The sequence below is a fragment of the Pinus tabuliformis genome, chromosome 1_1 (genome assembly GCF_031772625.1).
Source record: "Pinus tabuliformis cultivar Carrire ecotype Pingquan chromosome 1_1, CPIR1, whole genome shotgun sequence".
NCBI lineage: Eukaryota > Viridiplantae > Streptophyta > Pinopsida > Pinales > Pinaceae > Pinus > Pinus tabuliformis.
The window spans coordinates 765622964-765646305 of record NC_142297.1 but is presented as its reverse complement, the minus strand read 5'-3'; the positions used below and the strand labels follow the sequence as shown (position 1 = coordinate 765646305).

At 38.8% G+C, this 23342-nt stretch overlaps 1 pseudogene; it reads right to left on the bottom strand.

Annotated features, from left to right (window-relative positions):
- Positions 1–310: 310 nt before the first annotated feature.
- On the bottom strand, positions 311–1105 carry LOC149216273 (protein ROOT HAIR DEFECTIVE 3 homolog 2 pseudogene; annotated as a pseudogene).
- Positions 1106–23342: the final 22237 nt, after the last annotated feature.

Genomic DNA, 23342 nt, shown 5'->3' with positions numbered 1-23342 from the left:
CACCCCTTACAAATGTTTTTTCAATACATTAAATAAACTCTGCTATGGGAAAACAAATCGACCTCAAGACAAGGGATTTGTTTTATCGTTATTAATAAATAAAACTAAAAAAAAACAATCAGAGCTTCTGAAGATAGAATAGCACTCCTTCTTCTACTCGAATTTGTTGATAATTGATGAAGAGGTGGCATTTACAGGTGTCAATCCCATTACTGAAGATAAACATAGGCAATCGAATCTTGTTCTCTGCTGTGATGAATATCTACGTTCCAATTTAAACTTTGACTTTTTACTTCGCTGCCGTTCACCGTTATACTATCCAAGAAATATGGTATTTTGGCTCCATTTGAATAGCGCTGCCAATTATGACATGGCACTCCTTGGACCTCGACATGCCCTGAAAAGACTGTAGTTTTCCCATCGACATCAAATTCACGAACACACCGCTTTCTGAGTTTTTTAAGAGTCTCTTTAAGAGGGCCATAATTGTTGGTAGAAACTTAGCCGACAGTGACAATATTCCAGAAAGAAATCCATGCCGGAACTCCCCAAGGATGTCTAATTGCACAAAAATAGCTTTGCCCAATAGGTAAAGAACAAAAATCAGGCCGATATAGATTGGATTCCTTATAAGTGCCATAAACTCGTTGAAACCCAGAAGGACCAAAGCAACAAATACCCAAGGTGGCGGTATCCATGACTCGCTTCGTCTATTTACTTCCTGAGCAGTCAAAGCCTGACCTATAGTGAACTCTGGCTCTGACTTAAACTGCCTCCACAGAGACTTGTATTGAACTGGTGTAATTAAAACATCCGAAGGTGAAACCCCTTCCCAAGTGTTTGAAACAAGTGGATTCACTGAAGACGAGGAGCTTCCCTCCAGGAGAGAACCAGTTGTACCAATACCATCTGTTAATGTAGAGGACAGAGTGGCCTCGATGTTATCCGGTTTTTCATCCAAGCGCAATGCAGCCATAACAGCAAGCAGCTTCAAAGACGCAGAACGAGCATCCTTTGTAATAGCTCGAATACCTACTTTCCCATTCCAGAGTCTTGGCATCGATTCATTATCATGACTGAAGACAATTGAAAACATGTCCTTCATGCGAATAAGCACTTTCCCAGCTTCTTCCCTACTTGACCAGATTCTTTTTTTGTATCATCTTCAAGACAGCTTCTAAAGCACATTTTGTTGCACTCCTCTTTTCCAAGACAGCAGACTGGCAAGACGGAGTCTAACAGATGGAGGGAATTTGAATACTCTCATCTTGATCTATGATCAGTGGAGGCTCATATAGTTTCAAGTTCTCCAAATTTACAATTAGATACATGAATATGTAATGTGGTAGATCTAAGCAATAATAATTAGTGTCATTCTTCTCCAAAATAGTAAATGGTCCATATCAAATTGGTTTGCTCTTTTTACTTCCCCTTTTAACCTGTCTTTGTTGATATTCAACCAAATACAATCACCAAATTGGAAGTGATGTTCCATCTTATGTTTATTATGCCTAGCCTTGTATTGGGCTTGTCTCTTCTCCAACTATTTTTGTACTCTCTTATGGACCATTTAGATATTTTGAATGAATTTTCAGGCATTGTTTTCATCTCTACGCTCATCATAATCAACATATTTCCCAAAAATGAAATTCAATGGAGACTTTGTAAGGTACCCAAAACAATGTTCAAATGGAGAGATCTATGTAGAAGAATGCAAGGTTTGGTTGTAGGCATGTTGCACATAGTGTAATTGTTCATCCCAAAGCTTAGGATGCTTACTACAATATCCTTGGACCAAATGTACCTTGATCCTCTTAAATACATTTTTTTATCTTTTAGTCTGCGGATGAAAATAAGTACCTCTATTCAACTTTGTGTCTATCAATCTCCACAAACTCGACCAAAATTCCCAAACTGTGGGAATCTTGATCTAAAATAATGGAAGTGGGCAATCCAAAGTGAACCTAAACATGCTGGAAGAATAAGTGTGTAGTCTACATTAAAGGAAATTTTAGCTTAAAAGTGCCAATGAAATTTTCATGTAATTTCCATGCCATAATATGTAAACCAATCAAAATCATTTAAATTTAAGAAGAGGTACATGTAAATATTTTGCAGGGAAAAGAAGAAAAACTACTTTTTTTAATTGTATTTTTGGCTTATATCCCTATATGTTTACTCAAATTTAAAGTCTAGACACTCGTTGGACGCAGAATTAAATTCCACATCCAATGAGTACCCATTATGCATAATTTTGAGAAGACCCACATTGATAAAAATTAAAGATACATTAAAAAAGTGTGTTCAATTCGTTTTTTAATGAATCTTCATTTTTTATCAATGTGGGTCTTCACAAAAGTATGAATAATGGGTACTTGTTGGATGTGGAATTTAATTTCACATCCAACAAGTGTATAAACTTGAAATTTGAGTAAACCTATAAGGAGATAAGCCAAAAATCAATTAAAAAAAAAGTATTTTTCTTCTTTTCCCTCCAAAATTCATAACTCTTATTTTATTATTTTAACTACTATTTTATTATTTTTCCTTAGGAGACCACTTTTAGGCTGAAATTTCCTCTAATATTTAGTTGTCACTTGCTTTTAAAAAGGCATAAAAATACCCATTTTACTAAACATATCAACAACTACATACAAGTAATCATGACCTCTTTTAGACATAAGAAAACCCCTTACAAAATCCATAGAGATGCTCTCCCATGGATGAGAAGGAACTAGAAGAGTTGTATACAGACCTAATTTTCTATTAGTGGGTTTACTTGTGGCACAAAATACACACCCTTTTACATATTTGATTACAATCTCTCTTGCTCAAGTCCAATCACAAAATATTTGTAAATGAGCTATTGTTTTTCCTACCCCAAAATGTGTTGAAATACGAGAAGTATGAGCTTCTTTCATTACATGAATTCTTTCATCTTATGGAACACATAGTTTGTTAGCATGATAGAGTAACTTGCCTTGAAAATGATAATTCTCCACTTGTGAACCATGAGTTAACCTCTCATATATATCTTTGAATTCATCATCCCTAGCATACTTCTTAACATAACTATCAAGTGCTAATGAATCATTATATAAGATGATAGATGCATTGATAGGAGGTCTAGATAGCATGTTAACCATTTTGATATTTACACCCTTCTTATATTTGTTGACCAAATGAAATTATTATATTTGATGTCTTGATTTTTGTAGCTTTGTTAGTGGTTGCATGTACTGTAATGGTTGATGATCCTTGTGTATTATTATTTCTTTCCAATTAAGTAAAGCTTCCACTTTTTAACACTTTGTACCAATGCATGAAACTCTTTATCATATGTAAGATAATTAACAACAACTTTAAAAAATGTTATGCAACCAACTCACAAAAAGATAGATCAATGACTTAAAAATTATCCTCTTCGAGGGGGAAACCTCCTTTACATTACATAAATGAACAATTCTTGGATGATACAATTTACAAGACCTCCTTTGTATATATAGGAGTCTAAGGGGTCACAATATAATTAGAGCCTACATAAAAATAATAATGTAAGGGCACAACAATAACAATAGTGGGCTTCTATGGGGCACCACAATAACAATATGGGGGCTACATGGGCACAACAATAACAATAAGGGGGATACACTAACAATAACAATAAGGGGGCTACATTAGTATTATAGGGACCTAACATGCCCCTCTCCTTCAAAAAAGTGTTGTCCTCAACACTTGAGTAGCTATGGACACTTCTGTATAAAATTCTCATCCTCCCATGTGAAATCTTCAACAGGTAAGTTCTTACACTTAATGAGATACTCTGAAATTGATCGATTCCATAGATGTCGAGTTCTTGTTTCCATGACTGCTTCAGGCTCAGATATGATTTTTCCTTCTTCTTCAAGTTTTGGAAACACTATTTGAACCAGAAACTTGTCATGGATAAACTTCATTAAGCATGAAACATGTAAAAATGAGTGTACTCGAGAAGATGCAAGAAGTGCCAATTTGTATGCCATAGTATCTATCCTTCGCAACACCTCGTAAGGACCATAGCACTTGGGTGATAATTTATTATCCTTCGTAGCTCGCTTGAGAGACATTTGTTTGTATGGTTGTAGCCATAAAAATAGCTAGCCATCTACATGAAAACTTATTTCACTATGATGTTGCTATTCATATTGTTTCATTCAATTCTGCACCATAGTCAGGTTATCCTTTAAGCGTTGAAGAACTTGTTGTTGATGCTCGATGTGATCTTCCACTGCTTGAACCTTAGAGTTTTGTCTTAAATATGATGTGATGTGTTATCGTTCTATAATTTTAATATTTGGGAGAATAACTATAGAGGACAACATCAAACCACTTTTGAAGCTAGGATCTAGCCCTGCCAGCTCCAGAGAGGGATATCTCTTTATGATTTAATTTTGTGTTTAAGATGATTTTAGGCTAGTTATGTTTATGCTTGGTTGTTTGTTTAAACTTGGTTGATTGGTTTGGTTGGTCAATCTGATCAAATTACTTTCTTTCCATTAGGCTATGGATTCAAATAAAGTTTCATGTTGCATCAAATGTTTAAAAGAGTAATCACAGGGTAAGCTAGTTACATTTACTAGATCTTTAAATTGAATTATGAAATGGAGAAAAAGAGTGATTCAGTAGTGATTGAAAATAATTTAAGAATTTTTCAATTAGACTTCAGAAGAAAACATACTGATCATAAAAGTAGTCCAAATAAGGTGTTCAATTAATGTTAAATTGGAAACTAGGGCCAAACTCCATGTGGGTCAGCTTATTTATGGCAGCTGATATTTTTATTGGATCCCTCTCATCAAGAGGTGTAGGATTGATCCAAAGATCATCTAATTCCAATAAGTATTTATGGAGATATGATTTTATTTTGTTTATGAAATTATTATCAAGCCGACCAACTATTATGTAGGCTCTAGAAGCCCAACCGACGTGTCTATTCATCATCCTCGCTTTAGTATAAATAGAAGAGTTTTTGATGTCAATTGGCACACTCACTCTTCATGTGATCTCCTCTCTACGTCTGGGTTTTTGGAGATAGAGAAAACACTAAGACTATTTTCTATGATTCCCTAGCCGCAGTAGCATAATGACCTAGATCTAAATTTTGCTATGGAAGAAACCCTAGATGTCACTAAATATGCAGCAACCGGAAGGCTAGATCTTATATCGCAGTCCAAAAGGGAACCTACGCACCAGGCAGTGTGTAACCTGGGCAGCCATGACATTTATGGTGACAATCAGGATCACGCTAAACGATCACATATATGGAACGCAGATAGATAATGCAGTCTTGGATAATGCCATTATGAAACAAAAGGTAGTTGCAGTAACATGGTGAAGCCATAGTTAAAAGAAATTCTGTTCTAATGAAGAATCTTACCACGTTGTCCCTACACACTAAGCAGACAATCCATACGCTGTGATGAAGGCATATCCATGCAGCAGATGTTGACCATATCCATGCAGGGCACAAGATTATTAACATGCAGGCAGAGACTCATACGTTGGATCATGAATTCACAGGCACTAGATATGCTGGTCTCTGATGATGCTTATACGCAGAATCATACACGTTGTAAATACACACTATCATGGCATATATATATATATATATATATATATATATATATATATATATATATATATATATATATATATATATATACACACTGGGCAAATACACAGGCATAGAACACAGTCTATGATGACTCAGACCTAGCCGCAGGACATAATGAAGAATCAGTCACGCTGGGCATATTCATGGTTATATATATTCATATATACGCTGGTAATATACCGCACACTGGGCAGTCACGTTGGTGCCGCAGTGATGAAGAGGTGTCGCAGTACAACACAGTCTACACGTTGTTCATAATTTGGATTCAACGCAGTCAATGAAGACTCCATCACAGCAATAGCTAGATATACGAGGGCTATGATATATGAATATATATACGCACAGTATTCTTGGATATATATACTCGCAGGTGGAAAAATATAAATTGTTATACATAGCAAATGTATGTGGTTGACAGAATGGATATATATATACTCACAGGTGGAAACATATAAATTGTCATATGCAGCAACAGTGAGGGTCTCCATGATGATGTAATAATCATGCAGCAATGAGGACAACCTCAATCTCAACACTGGAAGTCTGGGCATAATTACATTCATAGCAAGGTCAACATCTCAATGAAGTAGTGATGAATGATGATGAAAAATGCGACACTGTGGGCGAAGTAATCATGGGCATCATGATGAATATCATGGGCAGCACAGTGATGTATGAGAGCATGAGCAGCATGATGATCATGGGCAGCATGATGGTGCTACATAGTAACGTGCAGCAAATGGACGAGATGCAACGCGATGATAGGTGAAGGAGTCACCTTGAGAATCAATTGAAGCAGAATGTCTTCAACTGATCTCATCATACGAAATGATCCATGCTAGATCTAGATAAGTCAAAGTATTGACTTCTGTTGTAAATGTACTCTCTCTCTCTCTCTCCTTCTTTGCTGAACTTTGAAGATAAAAGAAGATTTGACCAAAGAGTTTCCCCACACATTGTGGGGTTTGTCCCTGGCTCGCACCATATCTTGTGTCCTCTTGTCTTGGCTTGTCTTCTACATTTTATATTTATGTTCTATCTGTAGTTTATCGTAATGTTGATGTGATTTCCAACTGTGAAAATTTAAATAAATTTCTCTAGCATAGAACATACCTAATCTTAACAATTAACAAATCTTATTTTTCACATTTCTTGTTTTACAATTAGATTTCAGATGATTAACATGGAGAGAATAACAGTGAAAACAAAAATTACAATAAGAAAAACATCACCAGTAAATCGAAACACAAGAATCCTATGAAGAGTCTTTTTATTAATGATGCTCAAGTAGTGTGGGAAAAGTACATTTCTTAATAAAAAGAGTTACAATGATCAAGAACCGACCCTTAATACTTCGACTAAATGATGTATTTAAACAAAATTTCCAAAAAATATTAGAATAAATGTAGCATTGACATGGCATTCTATTATTAACTTCAAACTAACATAATTGACTAATATGATCAAAAGAAGTCAATTTAGCGAAGTGATCTAGAGGCCAGGCACTATTTTGGTGGAGAATAGTTATTGAGTTGCCACGATTCAGGTGTCACGTTGGGTGTAGCTAATCTTTTCTTTAGTCCTGAAATTCACACAACTTATCCCATCGCTCTTGATCTGGAATGGTGATTTTTGTTGCCTTGCGATAGATTTCATCTATCTCAGTATACCGAGCAAATATGGGTTTTACTACAAAATATGCTTTATCTCATGCTGGATGAAACTCATTTTTCTAATAGCTTTGAAAAAATATCTCCCTGTCATAGCACCTTTAATGTGGGAAGACTTGGTTGTATCCTTTGCAATGTATAGAAGCTTTTTCTTATAATATTCCCTGGTCATTAGTTTTTCATTGATTACAAATAAAGAAGGTAGACCCTTCTTATTTAATGCTTCTATTCCGAGGAAAAACCTTTTGACTACTACCTCCAAATTGTGACATTTTTTTTAAGCTTGAACAATCAAATTCTTCTTTGTCATAACTTTCTTCACTTCTAAGATTTTTTTGTCTTGTCATCTACTCCCAAATCATCCAATTCATATTTGTTTTTAGAATTGAGAAATTTGATGGTATTGTTGGTTATGGTAGGCATATCTCCCGACTCAGTGTTAATAGTGGAAATGGCCTGCTTGGATTTCTCCATCAACTCTTTCTGTTCAAATATAATCTGGATACACGGCCAGATTCATCCATTTCTTAAATAATATTGCCCTAGATAATTTCCTTAACTTGGGCCAGTGTGTAGCCAATAGAGGACTCGGTTTATGATTTCCTCCATGCTTCTATCTAATTTTGAGCTATATGTAGCTCGACTGCATGCTTCTTGTGGTCTTGTAGAATATTAACTTGAGCCTGCAATCTTTTAATTTCTTCTGTTTGGAGAGACAAATTCTCCACTACACTTGCCAACTGATTTGTTGTAGTCCTTGTGTTTGTTGTAGAAGATGTAGCTGTAGGAATTGTTGTAAGAGGCACTGCTTGCAAAGGCACAATAGACATTCTGGAAGCTTCTCCTTTTCTTTGATTATTTTTTCCATCTTTGTTTCCATTTGCTTCAACTGTACATTCTGCTCCATGATGAGATTCGTCATGTTTGCCTTCTGTGACTCTATTTCTACAATGTCTTTGGCCAGAGGACTTCTGTGACTGGTAATTTCAACTGTTTTCTCAATGCTGCTATGTCTGTATTCTTCTTTCTTACGAGTTCTTCTACAGCATTGATATTTTTAGGATCATACCCTACTTTGATAACCAAGTCCTCCAAAGCTTTGATCCATGTGTCTTAAGCCAGTGCAAAGACTTTCTCCATTTTCAATTGTGACTGAACATTACCTAAAGTAACCTGCAATTTAGACAAACTCATAGTAGTGTTAGTGAGTATAGATGAAATCATTTGCCTAGTATGTTTGTGCATCTCCATTTTTTCAATGGGATGTATGTCTTTTACATCAAATTCAAATGAAGTCTTCTTGTAATATGATGCTGCCTTGGGCTGTCAAATTTGTGCTTGGAGGAAGGCCATTTTCATTTTTCCTTTCTTTGAATCAAAGGCTGACCGCAAACTGCTTTGAGAAATGGAAGTATGCTTCCAGAACTGATTGTATGTGTTGATCTTCAAGGCCTCATTTCTCATTTTAATCACTTGGAATATATCGAATATGCTCTTTTGTTTCTCCCCTTTGGCAGATGTGTTGGTTTGCATAGCCTACTACTGATCTTGTGAAGATGTCGAGGTGGTAGGAGAAAGTGTAGTCTGATCACCTACTAGTGAGGAAATAGGTGTCTCTTTGGTGGTGATAATATCTTCTTGCTCTGAATCCTTGCCTAGGTGTAGTTTGGAATTTAGCTTGGTCCTCTTCCTGTACATGATTTTGAAGCCTTCACTAGAAATATCAGTCACTGAAGGTGACTCTTCTTCTCTGTTCCTTTTTCATGTTTTCTCCTTTGTGATAGGAGTATGTACTGTTGAAGTTGACACCAACTTCTCCTCTGCCTCTTGTAGAGTGTTCTCAGTCCATTCTAGTTGGTTTTTATATTTTTCAATCTCTGGTCTGGATGTATGAAAATAAGCAGTAGATTTTTTCTCTACCCTTAACTTGGAGATGACCCCTAATGGATCATATGACCATGTGAAATTTAGGTTGAATTTCATTTATTTCAGCAATTTATCTACTTCTTCCCCTGCTTCCCTATTGTTGCAAATGAAAGGTCCTATTTGGGTTTTGATTTTGAATTGAGATTTATTCTTCGCATATACAAAATGAACCTCATCAACATTGAGAATTTTTCTGAGGTATTCTAAGGCAAAAATCCTCAATGGGAGGAATTTTGGCAGCTTGTAAGGAGCAAGTTCACACCCAAATATCCTTAGCTCTGTATAATTTTGATAAAGGTACCAATCTCCTGTCTGGACATGGTCTGATCATTGCAAAATTTTCCTGATTTCCTGATTGATCCTTGGCTCTAGAGTGCTACTGAGGAGACAGTGCTGGATGTACAAACATTTATATGAATTGTTTATATGAATACTATTTTTCTCCTTCATTACCAGCGTAGTCCAAAAGATGACTAATTTTTGATTTCGCTCTTCATCCAACATTTGTAAGGCAGGATTGAGGTTGTATCCCTGAAAATACAAAAACATGTATACTAACAAAAAAGCATATTTGAATACTTCCTCGGTTTGGAATTTGAAAAACTGTTCATGGATGGAATCTGCAAGGAATTGGCTAAAATTGAACAAGATGGAAGGCTTGGAATCTATGGAGAAAATGGAAAGAAATCCTATAATTGCCTCATCTACCCACTGATCTGAGTAATATCGAAGGAGGCAGGAGATAACTGTAATGATTTTCTTGGCTTTCTCAGGGAAAATGGAGAATGGATAGGGATGATTTTTGTTGGGTAATGGGGCATTTTGAGTGAGGAAAGGCTTAAGGGTTTTGGCTCTTTTTGCAAAGTCCAGTTTCTGATATATTTCAATAAGTGTTTCATGAGAGAAAGGAGTGGCATTCTCTGTTGTAGGAGCTTGCATCATGTGGTCTATAGCTTGGGGATTTATCGTGAATATAATCTCTCTAGTAGGGGTAATAACATCTCTTTGGCTAGGTAGATAACAAGCATGACATTTCCTAATGAATTCAGGGGTGTTGTGGGTACGGGGAAAAATATAATGGGGAAAATTGGATTCCCATAGTTGAATATCATCATATTTATCAATGAACTTGTCCTAAAGCCAGTATAACATTTCAAATACATCAAATTCAAATAGGGTTTCATGAATTTTGTAGTCCCTGTCCGCCAAAGGAATATGGTGAAAATCATCGAGAGGGTGGAGCAAAGGACTCACGGGTTCTTTTTGTCCCTTGTCTTTTGGAGGCATGATTGGATAAGGGTAAGAACACTGAAGGAATATTGATTATGTAGGTCTACAAGGTGCAGAGGTGGAATTGGGTTCAAGTTAACAGGAAAGATAGGCACTGGCTTGAACGGAAGTTAGTAGGTGTGATACTCAGTCAAGTGAAATCATTGCAGTTTGAATTGGCACACCTGTAATAGAACAATGGAAAAGGAAACGTATAAAACTAATAACCTATGAATGGGTGAAAGGAGGGACTTTATAATCTTTTGGATTTCTTGTTGATGGTGGTGCGTGTCTGTTGCATTTACAGTTAAGTAATTAAATACTTAACAGATTGATTTTGGAGGGAGTGGATGTGATTGGTGAGAGAAATGGATAGATGAGGTGGTGAAGGGTGATTGGCAGGAGCGTAACGGATAGGGCAGTGGTATCGCATGGCAGAGAAACCACTTTTCAGGCAGGGGGGAAGGTGGTTAATGGTTTTAGCCAAGGGGGGTGTGAAAACATAGAAAGGCGCCACATCGTGGTGAAGGTGGGTTTCAATACCGCCCATTTTGGACCCCCTCCCCCCTGACACTAAATTTCAAATGGTGAAGGCAGGCTGAAACATAATGTAGGCCGTCAGATTTTAAAAGGTAGGCTCGGATGATGGGAGAAGTGGCGGCTTATTATCGTGATATGATGGGCATATGGTGGGGTAGGGAAATTTATTTAATGGAATATGATTGGATATGTGGTGAGGGAGGTGGATGAATGAATATACAAGTGGAGAGGTGATTTTCAAGTAATAAAACTTTAGGGATAGTGGAGTAATATACCATAAATTATTTGATATACCAAACTTTAGAGTAAGACTTTAATCCCTTTGCCTTTCTTCTGCGCATGAAAATATATTAAAAATTCAACTTAGAATAAAACTTTCATGCTTTACCTAAAATCACCATAGTGCTTCTACCTACCCTTTCTCATTTCAATTCTTTTTCTAAGCTAACATTTTCTCTTCTTGCTTTGCAGGGTGCATTTAAACTAGTATACCTACTATAGGGATTAATGCACGGTGTATGGAGAATGAAGGAACCCTCAAGGGTCTTCCTGGGACCCTTGGCAGACTATAAGATTATTGACAGCTATCAAAAATATACATGCATGTCCATATTCAATAACTAACTATTAAAGCAAGAAAGATTCATTACCTCAAGTCTTTGTGTAGAGTTGCTAGAGAGTGCAATGCAGCTAGGTAGAAGTCCCCTGAGCTGGCTCTAGATCAAGTCCTACACATAGAAAAGACAAGCATAATCACAACATAAAACCTTGATAATCAATGCATGAATATACAAAAGACATCTAGTTTCACATAACTAAGATACTCATGCTAAAAGACATTGAATAAACATATAAATGAATTATAGTACCAACACCACAGAGTAGACAGTACAACTGCAGTTCTATATTAATGTCGAAAGAGTGATTACAACCATCGATTGCATCAGCCTTCCCTTACCCCTCCAACTCCTCTCTCTCTCCCCCTTCTTACCAACTTCTTATGCTTAAGTCTAAGACTTTGCTCGAAAATCAAGTAAGTTATCCTTTCAAATGATCTGACCCCTTTCACAATAGCCCTAGCTCTGCTTATGTAGCATGTGAGGTTAGGGTTGCCAAGTTTCTCCATGAGTTTCTTTAGGTAAAATAAATGATGTTTCCATTCTTTTGAGCTCTTTCCCATTTGCATACTCCATTAGGATTAGTAATCCCCCAAATAGGTCGAACTTGGATGTTTCCTTGCTTTTCTGAGTTGATTTAGGAGAGAATATAGGGATATTTCTTAGTCAATCTGCTCCTTTGACCCTTAGATCCTCATTAGGGTTCACTAACGCTGCTCTCGAGGTAACAAGTAGAGTTACTTGGGTCACTAACACTCCCTTAGGCTTGCTGAGAAGATTTATAAAGCATGTTGCTAGTGTATAGACAACGTTAGCTTGGAAACAAGGCTTGTGAACTTGGTCATTTCTTCAATCATCATGTCTTTTCCCTCTGAACTAATGAGGAGGTCATTTTCCTATATAACAGATGCCCCCTAAAGTGTGAGATCAGAGGCTACGACGATGGCTGAAAAACTTTATACTTAACTGTTATGTTCCTTCTTGACAAAAAGAGAGAGAGGATTAGAGCTTCGGGTGGTACGGGAAACCTGATACAACACACACACACACACACACACACACACACACACACACACACACACACACATATATATATATATAACAACTAAAATCATATCCTGAGTCGGGCATTCCCACGCTCAGTAGCTATGTCAGAGTGAATTTCTCATAAAAGAGATATGATGATGTTGGCCGCTGATAAGCACAATGTGGAACCGGCGTCATAATAGGATCATTCTGATGATTTGTCTCCAAAAAACAATATATGAAACTTGGGAGAGGAAACAAGGCTGAGTGATGCAAGCCTGTACCTAAGGTCTTGATTTTTTCTTTACCGAACAGCATAGATCGATACATGTGAATATATGCATTGATGTCGAACATGCATGAAATATTCTAATTACCAGTCAATAATGGAGACCATTAATAGATGTGAGGAAGGCCACCAATAATGGTGATGGTCTCCAAGATGCACAGTACAATCTAGCGAGTGTGAAAAATGTTTTTGTCATCAAACACCCATAGAATCGTTTAACTAGGAGCCAATAATGAGAACCCCTGATCAAACACAAGGTGACCTGCCATTGATGTCTGCAAGTACCAAGGCACTGAAGTGTTTCTGGGTCTTTTTCCTAGATAGAGTGTTGAAGTCGATAGGAAGAGACCTGTTGAAAGGTAGGCAATAATGTGTCCTACATCAATTGTCACGAAACAAGACAAGAATGATTTGTTTTTTGAGGAATCTTTGAGCATTGGGTCAAAACGACAGAGGGCATGATGAAAGGATATGCTTGATGGGTTGATGGAGGAAACAAAAGAAAAAAGGTTTTCCCTTGAACAATAGAAGGCACGACAACGGTTTTAACCATGCAGCACTAGACTCATGAACACCAAAGAGTGTTAGGATACAGAGATGCAAGAACATCGGGGTATATAGGCTAAACTCATAGGATGGTACGATTCATATTGAGAGGTCATCACAAGGAAGGTTTATTTAAGGGAGTGCCATGTTCAAGGGATGACTGCTGCGAAAACATGCTTTCAAATATTGAACACAGTTGTATTTTCCACTTTCCTCGTCTGATTAGTTTAGTGAGTCCAGATGGGTAAACTCATCAATCTTTTCATATTTTAAGAGTCTGAAAAGGACCACAATAGGAGCAACTCTACGCCCTATCTGATTAGTTTAATGAGTCCATAAAGGCAAACTCATCGATCTTTTCATGTTTTAAGAGTCTGAAAAGGATCATTAAAAGAGCGAATCTACTTCACATCTGTGTAATTTAATGAGTCTAGATGAGATAACTCGATGGTCTTTTCATATTTAGAGAGTCTAAAAAGATCATAACAAACAACTCCATGGTGGTCCCTTTGTCATAGTTGTTAATCGGGTGCTACAAAGGTTTAATAGTATACCTAGATCAGTTACTTTTCCATGAGTTAATCTACTGAGTCCAGATAAAGATAAACCTATGCTCAATAGATGTTGACCTCATTTTGTTACGAGTACGAGGAGACGGACTAAACTCGATATTCATCGTGAATTTTTAATGAGTCATGTGATGACAAACTCAATACCTTCATCGAATTTTAATGAGTCAAATGAAGAAAACTCAAAGTATCTTTTTCAGTTTAGTGAGCAAGGAAAAAGAGGTAAAAGAACTACTCATTCCTTCTTCATAGATTTAACGAGCTTGAAGAAGGGAAAAAATCAGGGATTTTTTGATTTTAAGAGTAAGAAATGGTCCCAAAAAAGCAAGTGCTCATATTGTTGTCGTAGATTTTTAATGAGCCCGGTGATGAAAAATTGGGATTTTTCAGTTTAAAGAGTGAGAAAAGCACCTAAGAGAATGCTTGGATCATCTTCATAAGTTTTTAACGAGCCTGAAGAAAAAAAAACTCGGTATTTTTTTAATTTTATGAGCGAGGAAAAGGCACCTAAAAGGAATGCTCTAATGATCTTTTTCAGTTTAATGAGCTAGAAAAAGAGCGAAAAAGAGTTTTCTCAGACTGTCATCGTATGTGTTTAAAGAGACCAACGATGAAAAACTAGGGGATTTTTCAGTTCAAGAGAAAGAAAAAGTCCCGTAAAAGAAAGCGCTCATTGAGAATTGCATGCAGTGATTGTTGCCATTCATTCCTGAAAGTACTTTCATCAAAAAAGCAGAAAAAAGAAGCAATTTCTGTCAACATGGGGTCATGCATGATAAAAATCATGGGGAATGGACTACTTCCTCTTTAATGATTTCAATAAATCATGTCTCCAAAAATAAATATAAGAAAGTTCTTGAGCTTTCACATTCACCATTTTCACTATTTGAGAACTGTGAGAGCGTTTTGGAGCCAAAGAGGAGCAGATTTTCCACGGATGATTGCAGGAGATCTGGGCGACCATTCGACGTGCCGTCAGTCCCAGGTAGATGCCAAAACCTTAATATTTTCTTTACTTAACCTTTCTTATCAGTTTCTAGGGTGGATTTTTGCAGATCTGGGGAGCCCTAACTCAGTATTTGCGCATTAACACCCTCTGGTAGGCCTACAGGGAGCGTTAAATGCCCTTTATGACCTACTGGAGGGTGTTAATCCTCCCTGTGTACCACTAGGGGGAGCGTTAAATCATTTAGAGCATATTTTAAAACCCCATCAGCCATTTCAAAAGATTTTTTCCCCATTTTGACTGATTTTTGGGTTGTTTTGCACAGGTTTCAAGCCATTATGACTAGCCTATGGAGAGAATGGGCCCATGACAGCCAGGAATTGCTAATGCGAAATGATCCAGCATGCATAATTGCATTGCGCTATTGTGGTTTGATAAAGTATGTGAAGTTGGACTTGATGAAAGGGTAGGAGGACTTGTTGAGATGGATTATCCAGCGTTGGGATGAACATGAGTAGGTGTTCAGGATTGTAGATCATGAGTTGGCCATTGACCGTGATGATATTTAATTTTTGACTGGTTTGTCATGCTGAGGAGCACAAGCAAACCTGACCGGGGGTAGGCCTGATCCTCGATCCACCCTAGAGCTGGTTCAATCTTACTGTATCCCTGAGAGTGGACTTGTCAGCAATAGAGTCCCCATAGAGAGGATTAGGTCCAGATCTATGAGGGCCATTTTATGGTTGATTGTGCATTTGGTGGGGTCAAAGAGTCCCCACGTTGCAACAAAGGCCCAACTATTGCTTGCAGTTGACTGTGTCCAGCCTCAGATGTTCAACTGGTGTGAAGCAGTGCTTCGCCAGTTGAAGGCAAAATTGACCGCATGCAAGACTCGAACCCAACAGAGTTTTGGGTATGGCACTCTCATTGTCTCATTCATACTTGAGAGGGTACCTGTTATGCGCCCAAGGATGAGCTTAGGTCCCTTTGATCCGAGGGAGCCGAGACAGGGGCGATGGTCATCACTTGATCCTCGCACAGGAGGAGGACCTATCTGACACTTCTTCGAGTGGCTTCGTGGCCAGATTGTGATGATTGACGACTATGCTTATGAGGGCATGGACTTCACCAGTGACCCTGACTTGATGCTTCATCCTGGGAACAATTGGGGTCCTCAAGGTTAGAATGATTTTTTAGAGTACTTAAAGTATTTTTACGGTTTTGAATATTTATGTTACGTTTTGGTTGATTTTAGGGGTGAACAATTACTGAAATTAAAGCTTAACACAGATGTGGTGCCAATATGACCTGCAAGTGAACCTCGCCATATGAGGCGGGGAGGCCAACTACCTACTGGGGGGGGTGATGTTGACAGTCTTCGCGAGGTTTTGAGGAACCTGGAGGGCTTGAGCATGGGTGTGCCCCCCCTTCCTATGAGGGAGATCCCCGCTCATATGCAGCGGCACACAGTCAGTGTGCCTGAGTGATTTTTGGTTCCTCTTTGGAGGATAGCTAGAGCAGTGTTATCATTTCAGGAGTAGTAGGCTCTATTAGCAGGCACTTTGAAATATCTAACGGGTTTTTATAGCTAGGCTTAGTAGCCATTTTGTACTTAAAACAGCCAAGTTTTGGAATATTTTGATGTAAAAGAGTGGATTTGATATATATATATATATCTACATATATTTTGGTATTTTATGATGTAAATGTTTCTAAAGTGTTTTTGTAAAGTTTTACTTTTCATACATGTATCTATAGTGAATGAGACAGATGCCAATCTAACACATAGTTTGCCAATGAATCAGCAACTGAATTAAATTCTATAGGAATGTGCTCATATGTGATAACTTCAAATTAATCTTCCAATAGTCGTACCCTTAAATAATGACGTAACAGGGTTGGATTATAAATGTGATAGCAATTTGTCAATTGCATAACAACAAGCTAAGAGTCTAACCTAACCACTAGATTGGAGATGTCCCTTGATGACGCTTCAGTGAGAAGTGAAATTACGGACATGTACTCAACCATATTATTGGTGGCAATACCAAGGAAGACTCCCCAAGAACAAAATAGTTCTGACTCATGTGTGTAAATTACCCAAGTAGCTGATGCAATGTGCCATGTGTGACGACTGGCACCATCCGCATATCCTATGTATGTTAAGGGTAATGAAGGAATTTGCATTGCGAGAAAAATGTATGAGACAAATACTTCAATAAATAACAAAACTCCAATCACATCAAAAAATAAGAAAAACTTATAAATACATAAAATTACAAAGCACATGCCTAGTGCAATACTAGGCATAATACTTTTTCAAATAGAGCCCATTTTTGGGCTCAGCGAGCAGGAATCCTTCCCAGTCCTGAAGTTCATATGCCCCTTTTGAGAGGGATTTTTTGACGACATATGGACCGATCCATAAGGGTTGAAGTGTTCTTGCCCCCAAGAGGTCATGTTTTTTATCATACAGTAAAACAAGATCTCCCTCTTGGTAAGAACGAGGCTTGACGTTTTTGTCGTACTGGGCTTTCACCCGGTGCATGTGGGCCTTGAGTGCCATTTCGGCATCTCGACGGGTTTCATCCAGTTGATTTAGGTAGAGCAGGAGATCCTCTTCAGCAGTAGTGTCAGGCAAGATTTCAATGACAATTTGTAAGGAAGGAATATGACACTCGATTGGTAAAATAGCTTCTAGGCCATAAGCTAGTTGAAAAGGTGTGAATCTTGTAGCAGTCTTAACTAAAGTTTGGTATGCCCATAGCATAGGATATAACATTCGATGAAAATTGGTTTTATGATTCCCTATTAACCTATGGATGATGGTTTTTAAGACACCATTGACGACCTCTACTTGACCATTAGCTTGGGGGTAGTAGGAGGATGATTGATCCTGGCGAAAACCTAACAGCAATGTTAAGTCAAACATCATGTAATTCTGAAAATGAGACCCATGGTCTATAATGATTGTGCAGGGTACACTGAAGAAACAGATGACCTGATTGAACAGGAATAGCGCCGCGGTTTCCCCATCGGCCCAGAAGGTGGGAAGGGCTTTGGACCATTTTGTGAAATAGTCCATAGCTACAATAATATAGTTTTGTAGAGCAGAGGAAACGGGTTTGCAAGTTACGAAGGCTATCCCCCATTTGGAAAAGGGGTTGACGAAGATAACTGGGTGAAGTAGGGCTAGGGGAGTGTGCATTTTCTTTGTAAACACTTGACAAGGATGGCATTGTCGGATAGTCTTGATACAATCTTTGAACAAGGTCGGCCAGTAGTAGCCTGCGTGAAAAATTTTATGTGCAATGGATATGTTAGAAAGATGACCACCACATGCCCTAGCATGGAAGTCATTTAAAATGTGTTCCGCCTCTTCATGAGTGAGGAAACATCGAAGAATTGTATCCACACCATGACGATATAACGTATTGTTAAGCACTAAATAGTGTCGTGCTTGGTGGCGGATGCGACGACGGTCACCTGACGATAGCTCAGGGTGGAACCATTGTGCTTGGAGGTAGACAAGAATGTCACCATACTAAGGGTTAGTAGTGTCGATAACATATAAAGCTTAATCTGGAAGAGGATCGTGGGCTATCTCGCTAGGATTGACAATGGGAAGATCCGAAAAAATTTCAGCGAAGATTAAGGAATTTTTCACCTTGGAAACAGTGAAAACCAAATCAAATTATTGGAGGATCATGATCTATTTTGAATATTTCCCTCCAATTAATTGATGATACAAAATGTGTCTCATGGGATTCTCCAAGGCAATGACAGTAGTATGTCGTTGTAGTATGTAATTTCAGAAGCGGTTGAGAGCAAAGACGACTACCAATGACAGCTTTTCCACATGTGAATATCTGAGTTCGGGCCTAGCTAGGCCTTTCGACAGATAATATATCACATGTTCACTCTGGTCATCATGAGTTTGAACCAAGACCATTCCTAGAGAGGATGGCGAGGCTGCTAGGTATAGAAGAAAGTCGCGTCCATAATTGGGAGCACTAAGGAGTGGGGCTGATATAAGCGCCTTTTTCAAGGCATCAAATGATCGTTGAGCTTGATCATCCCACAGATACGGCACTCCCTTCTTAAGTAGGCACATAAATCCTTTCGTCAACTCAGCATAGTTTACAATGAACCGTTGTAAAAAGTTTTCTTTCCCTTGCAAATGTTGGAGCTACAGAACGGATTGTGGTTCGGGAAATTGAGTAATTGCCTTTACCTTATCGGGATCAAACCTAATCTTGTATTTAGAGACAATGAATCCAAGTAAGCATCTAGACTCGATAAATAAAATGCATTTATGCGGATTCAGACGTATGTTATAAAACTGACACCTAAGAAAGATAGCTCTTAAATGATCTAGGTGTTGTGCTCACTGCTTGGAATGGGCTAGAAGGTCATCCAAGTAAGCTTGAATGATATGCTTGATATCGTGAAATGCGTAGTCCATGGCCCTTTGAAATGTTTCTCTGACATTCTTTAAACCGAATGAGATTTTTCAATAGGCAAAGATTCCCCATGGGAAAACGAAGGCAGTTTTGTGTTGGTCTTTGGGTTTTATAGCAATCTGGTTGTAACCTAAGAATCCATCCATGAATGAAAATGATTCACAACTGGCGCAGTCATCGATGATTTGATCGATGAACAGTGTCAGATAATTATCCTTTAGACACACGACATTCAAGTCTTGATAGTTGACACATACGCGGATGGTTCCTTGTTTCTTATCGACAGGAACTAGATTGGAAACCCATTCCGTTAAGGGAACAGGATAGACGAAACCAACATGTAACAACTTTTCCACCTCAGTTTTGATGGCTTCCATTTTGTGGGGGTGGACTGGTCGAAGCCTTTGGCAGACATGTTTAGCATTTTCATATATCTTGATCTCATGCTTGACAATAGATGGATCTATGCCGGGCATTTCCTTGTAAGACCAAGTGAATACATCGTGGAATTCCTTAAAAAGGAAGGTGAAGCTTGCAATTTACTCAGGATTGTAATCTGCTCCAATATGGATGTTTTCCATGACGTTTGTTGTGACATAAATATCAATGAGCAATGTCTTTCAAATATTTCCCATGTTTCCTTCCGAGTCCAAAGTTTGGATAGTCGTATATGGTGAGGAAACGATTTCAGGTGTGTCAGGTGACAGGATTTGAAGAGGCATCATGTTCAAATCAAATATTGAAACACGATGGTGTGAGTCCTCCCATGGTCACTCTTCTAAACTCATGATCTATCTAATAGCTTCGTCCGTAGGTAGGACTTGATCTAGGGGATCGAAAGAAGAAGCAGTTATGGGAGGGGCACTGATACCGTTGGTTGTGACCAATGTGACTGGAGACTTGGATGCAGATTGAATGGCCTGGTAGGCCAATTCATTTGGTGATAGTAGCATTTGTTCTCCGTAAGTGTCAATGTCTGAAGGGGCTAGTAGGATCCAAGGATCGGTCGGTTCATGAGGAATGGATGAAACCATATTGACTGTCTGTGGAACCACTGGTGGCAAAAGAGGGAAAAAACCCATCAGGGAAGAGGCCTTCAATAGACTGGTACTGATACTGACGTAAGAGTCAGGTACACCACCTACTAAGGGTACAGAGCTGCTTGGTAATGGGGAATAATCAGGGGTGAAAAAGGAAAGTTGGTCCACTGTGACTACCTTTCCATCTAATGGAAATAGGATGATGCGAAAAACAGTAGACACAATGGCAGTCATGGCGTAAGTCCAACTGCGACCCAACAAGAGATTATAGTCGAGATTTTCATTTACGACTTTGATGTCCACCATTACCATTTTCCCATACGAGGTGATGTGGTAGCTAGCTAGGTAACCTTTTGGGATGAAAGTGTGGCCGTCAAAATATTTAAGGGAACTTGACAGCGGGGATAGGGTTGGAGAACCCAAAGCTAGCCAACATGAAGCTGACATTATGAAGGTAGAAGCACCTTCGTCAATGGCAGTTCTATGTATACCTTTAACTTTTGAAAAGATTTGCACCTGAAATGCAAGTTGGTGAGAAAGGGGAGGTTTACATTTTTCCATGTCAAAAATTGCAAGCATGGAATCTTGTGGGTTGATACTACCAATGGCTAAAAGCAAAGCTTTCCTTTATGTTGGACATGTTTATAATAGTTTGAGCACCAACATAGCCGACGGCGCCTGCACCAAGTCTTCTACAATGTTATAGTTTTGGGCGACACGTGCAGATGTATTGTGCGTTGTGTGTCAAAGTGTCACTTTAGGGGGGGAAATCACAAGGTCAGCAACCAGCCTTTCGATATGAAGATCATTAGGTGGCAATGGGTTTTGACTTGAGGAGGGTTCCTCTACATGAGTGACAGGAGCTCCATAAGATTTGGCTTTAGTTTGTAGGTCTACCATTTCAAAGGTGTAAATGATAGAGGGTCCTTCACCGGCTGAAGGATGTTGTGAAGCACCATTGGCCCCTTGCGGGGGTTGGGGTTGGTTTGCAATAAGGTGTTGTTGCTGCTGAGCAGGAAAACGATTATTCAGGACAACATGGGTCCTTCCGGTGTCATTTTTAGCAATGAAATATGTGTACTCCTGAAGACACAGGAAATGATAGGTCATGTGGTCCTTGGAACAGATTTTGCAAGGGAATCTGGTGGGTTTATCCTTTCCATTGTCAGAGGGTGCAACTGTGTTCTGCCTGGAGTTAGACTGCTTTTTTAACTTCTCTTTAGAAGGAGCAGTATTTTTTTTATTCTTCTTGATCTTACCATGGGTTTTTGTGTAGACTGCACAGAGTTGATCGCGATGGTAGGAAGAGCAGTCGATTTGGTAGAGGGGTCCACTGACATCTGGGCAATGTGATCGTTGAGTTATTTTACAATAGCCCCAGAGGTTGCTTCGATAATCCCATTAGCATGTGCTCCGGGTTGCTAAGTAGTGGGAGCATTGGAGTTATGAGGGGAATTAGGAATTACATCGTATAGAGTGTCAGACTGTGAATATATCGGATCTAGATGTTGGGCACGACGTATGGTTTGGTCTTCTATGACTGCACCACCTAAGGTGACATCCTTAGTGATTTGGGGAAGTAGATACTTGCAGAACCAATCCGCTAAGAGATAGTCTAGGAGGGGAGCTTTGACCAACCTCCACCTATGTCTCCATTCATGTATGTGATCGGAGATGTGGGTGGCGGTATCCTGACGTAATGAAGTGAGGAGTTCTGTCCCAGTTTCATAGCGGATGGGTAGCTAGAAGTGCTTTAATAATTCCATCGCTAGAGCGTCAAAGGTATTGAATGACATGCGTGGTATCTCAATGTACCACTTGGCTACGTTGCGAATAAGGGTGTGGGGAAAAGACGTAACTGGATACTATCATTCACCATGGAGTTAGAAGCACTCCATAGATGGTAGGTGGTGATGTGTGTACCCGGATCCTTACCTTTTTTCCCTTCGAACTTAGGGATGTCTATAAGTATTTTATGTGGGATTGGTGGCCTAAGTAAGTTATGATAGATGGGGTCATTTGTAAGTTTGTACAAGTTGGGGATATCAAGCATTTCCAAGAAAGGAAGAGTGTGTGATGCCCCCAAATCGGACCAAGGCGATGACATATGACTTGAGGATCCTTGTGGTCCTCCCATCATGTTGTTCCTAATATTATACATAGGTTGTGTGGTATAGTAGGTGCCTTCGGGTATGGTATTGTAATGTGGATTTCCATAGGGATTTTTAGGTTGGGGGATAGAAGTGCCCCCAGGATAAGCAGTGCCCCCTTGACTCATTTGAGGTTGTGAGTAGGGTGCCCCCATGGATTGATTGGGACCTCCTTGAGGATTCCCACTCACCACAGAAACTAACCATAAGTCCTTGACTAGCATAAGGAGTGTTCATGTCAATCAGTGACTGACCATGCATGCCTGAAAACAGAGAGGGAACTGTTACGTTTCTAGACAGTATCTCCATATTGGGAGTGCCCCCAGATACTTGAATCTAGGGGTTAGAACTATACAATGGTTCCAACAATATTGTCTGTTGAAGGGACCCACGCTAACTATGCTATATTGAGCATTATAAGGAGCGCTATATGTATCATTTATCGAAGGTACAAGTTTTGACACTAAAGGGGCAGAACTCAGAATTGACTGGGTTCCACTCGTGGAGGGTATCATGATAGGGGTTGAACCTGGGACAAATGGGATAGCAGGGTTCGCCATCAAATGTGTGGTATTGATTTTCGACTAGGGAAGTGGTGGGGGACCAAAAGTGTCCAAAAAGTCCCACGACCCATTAGT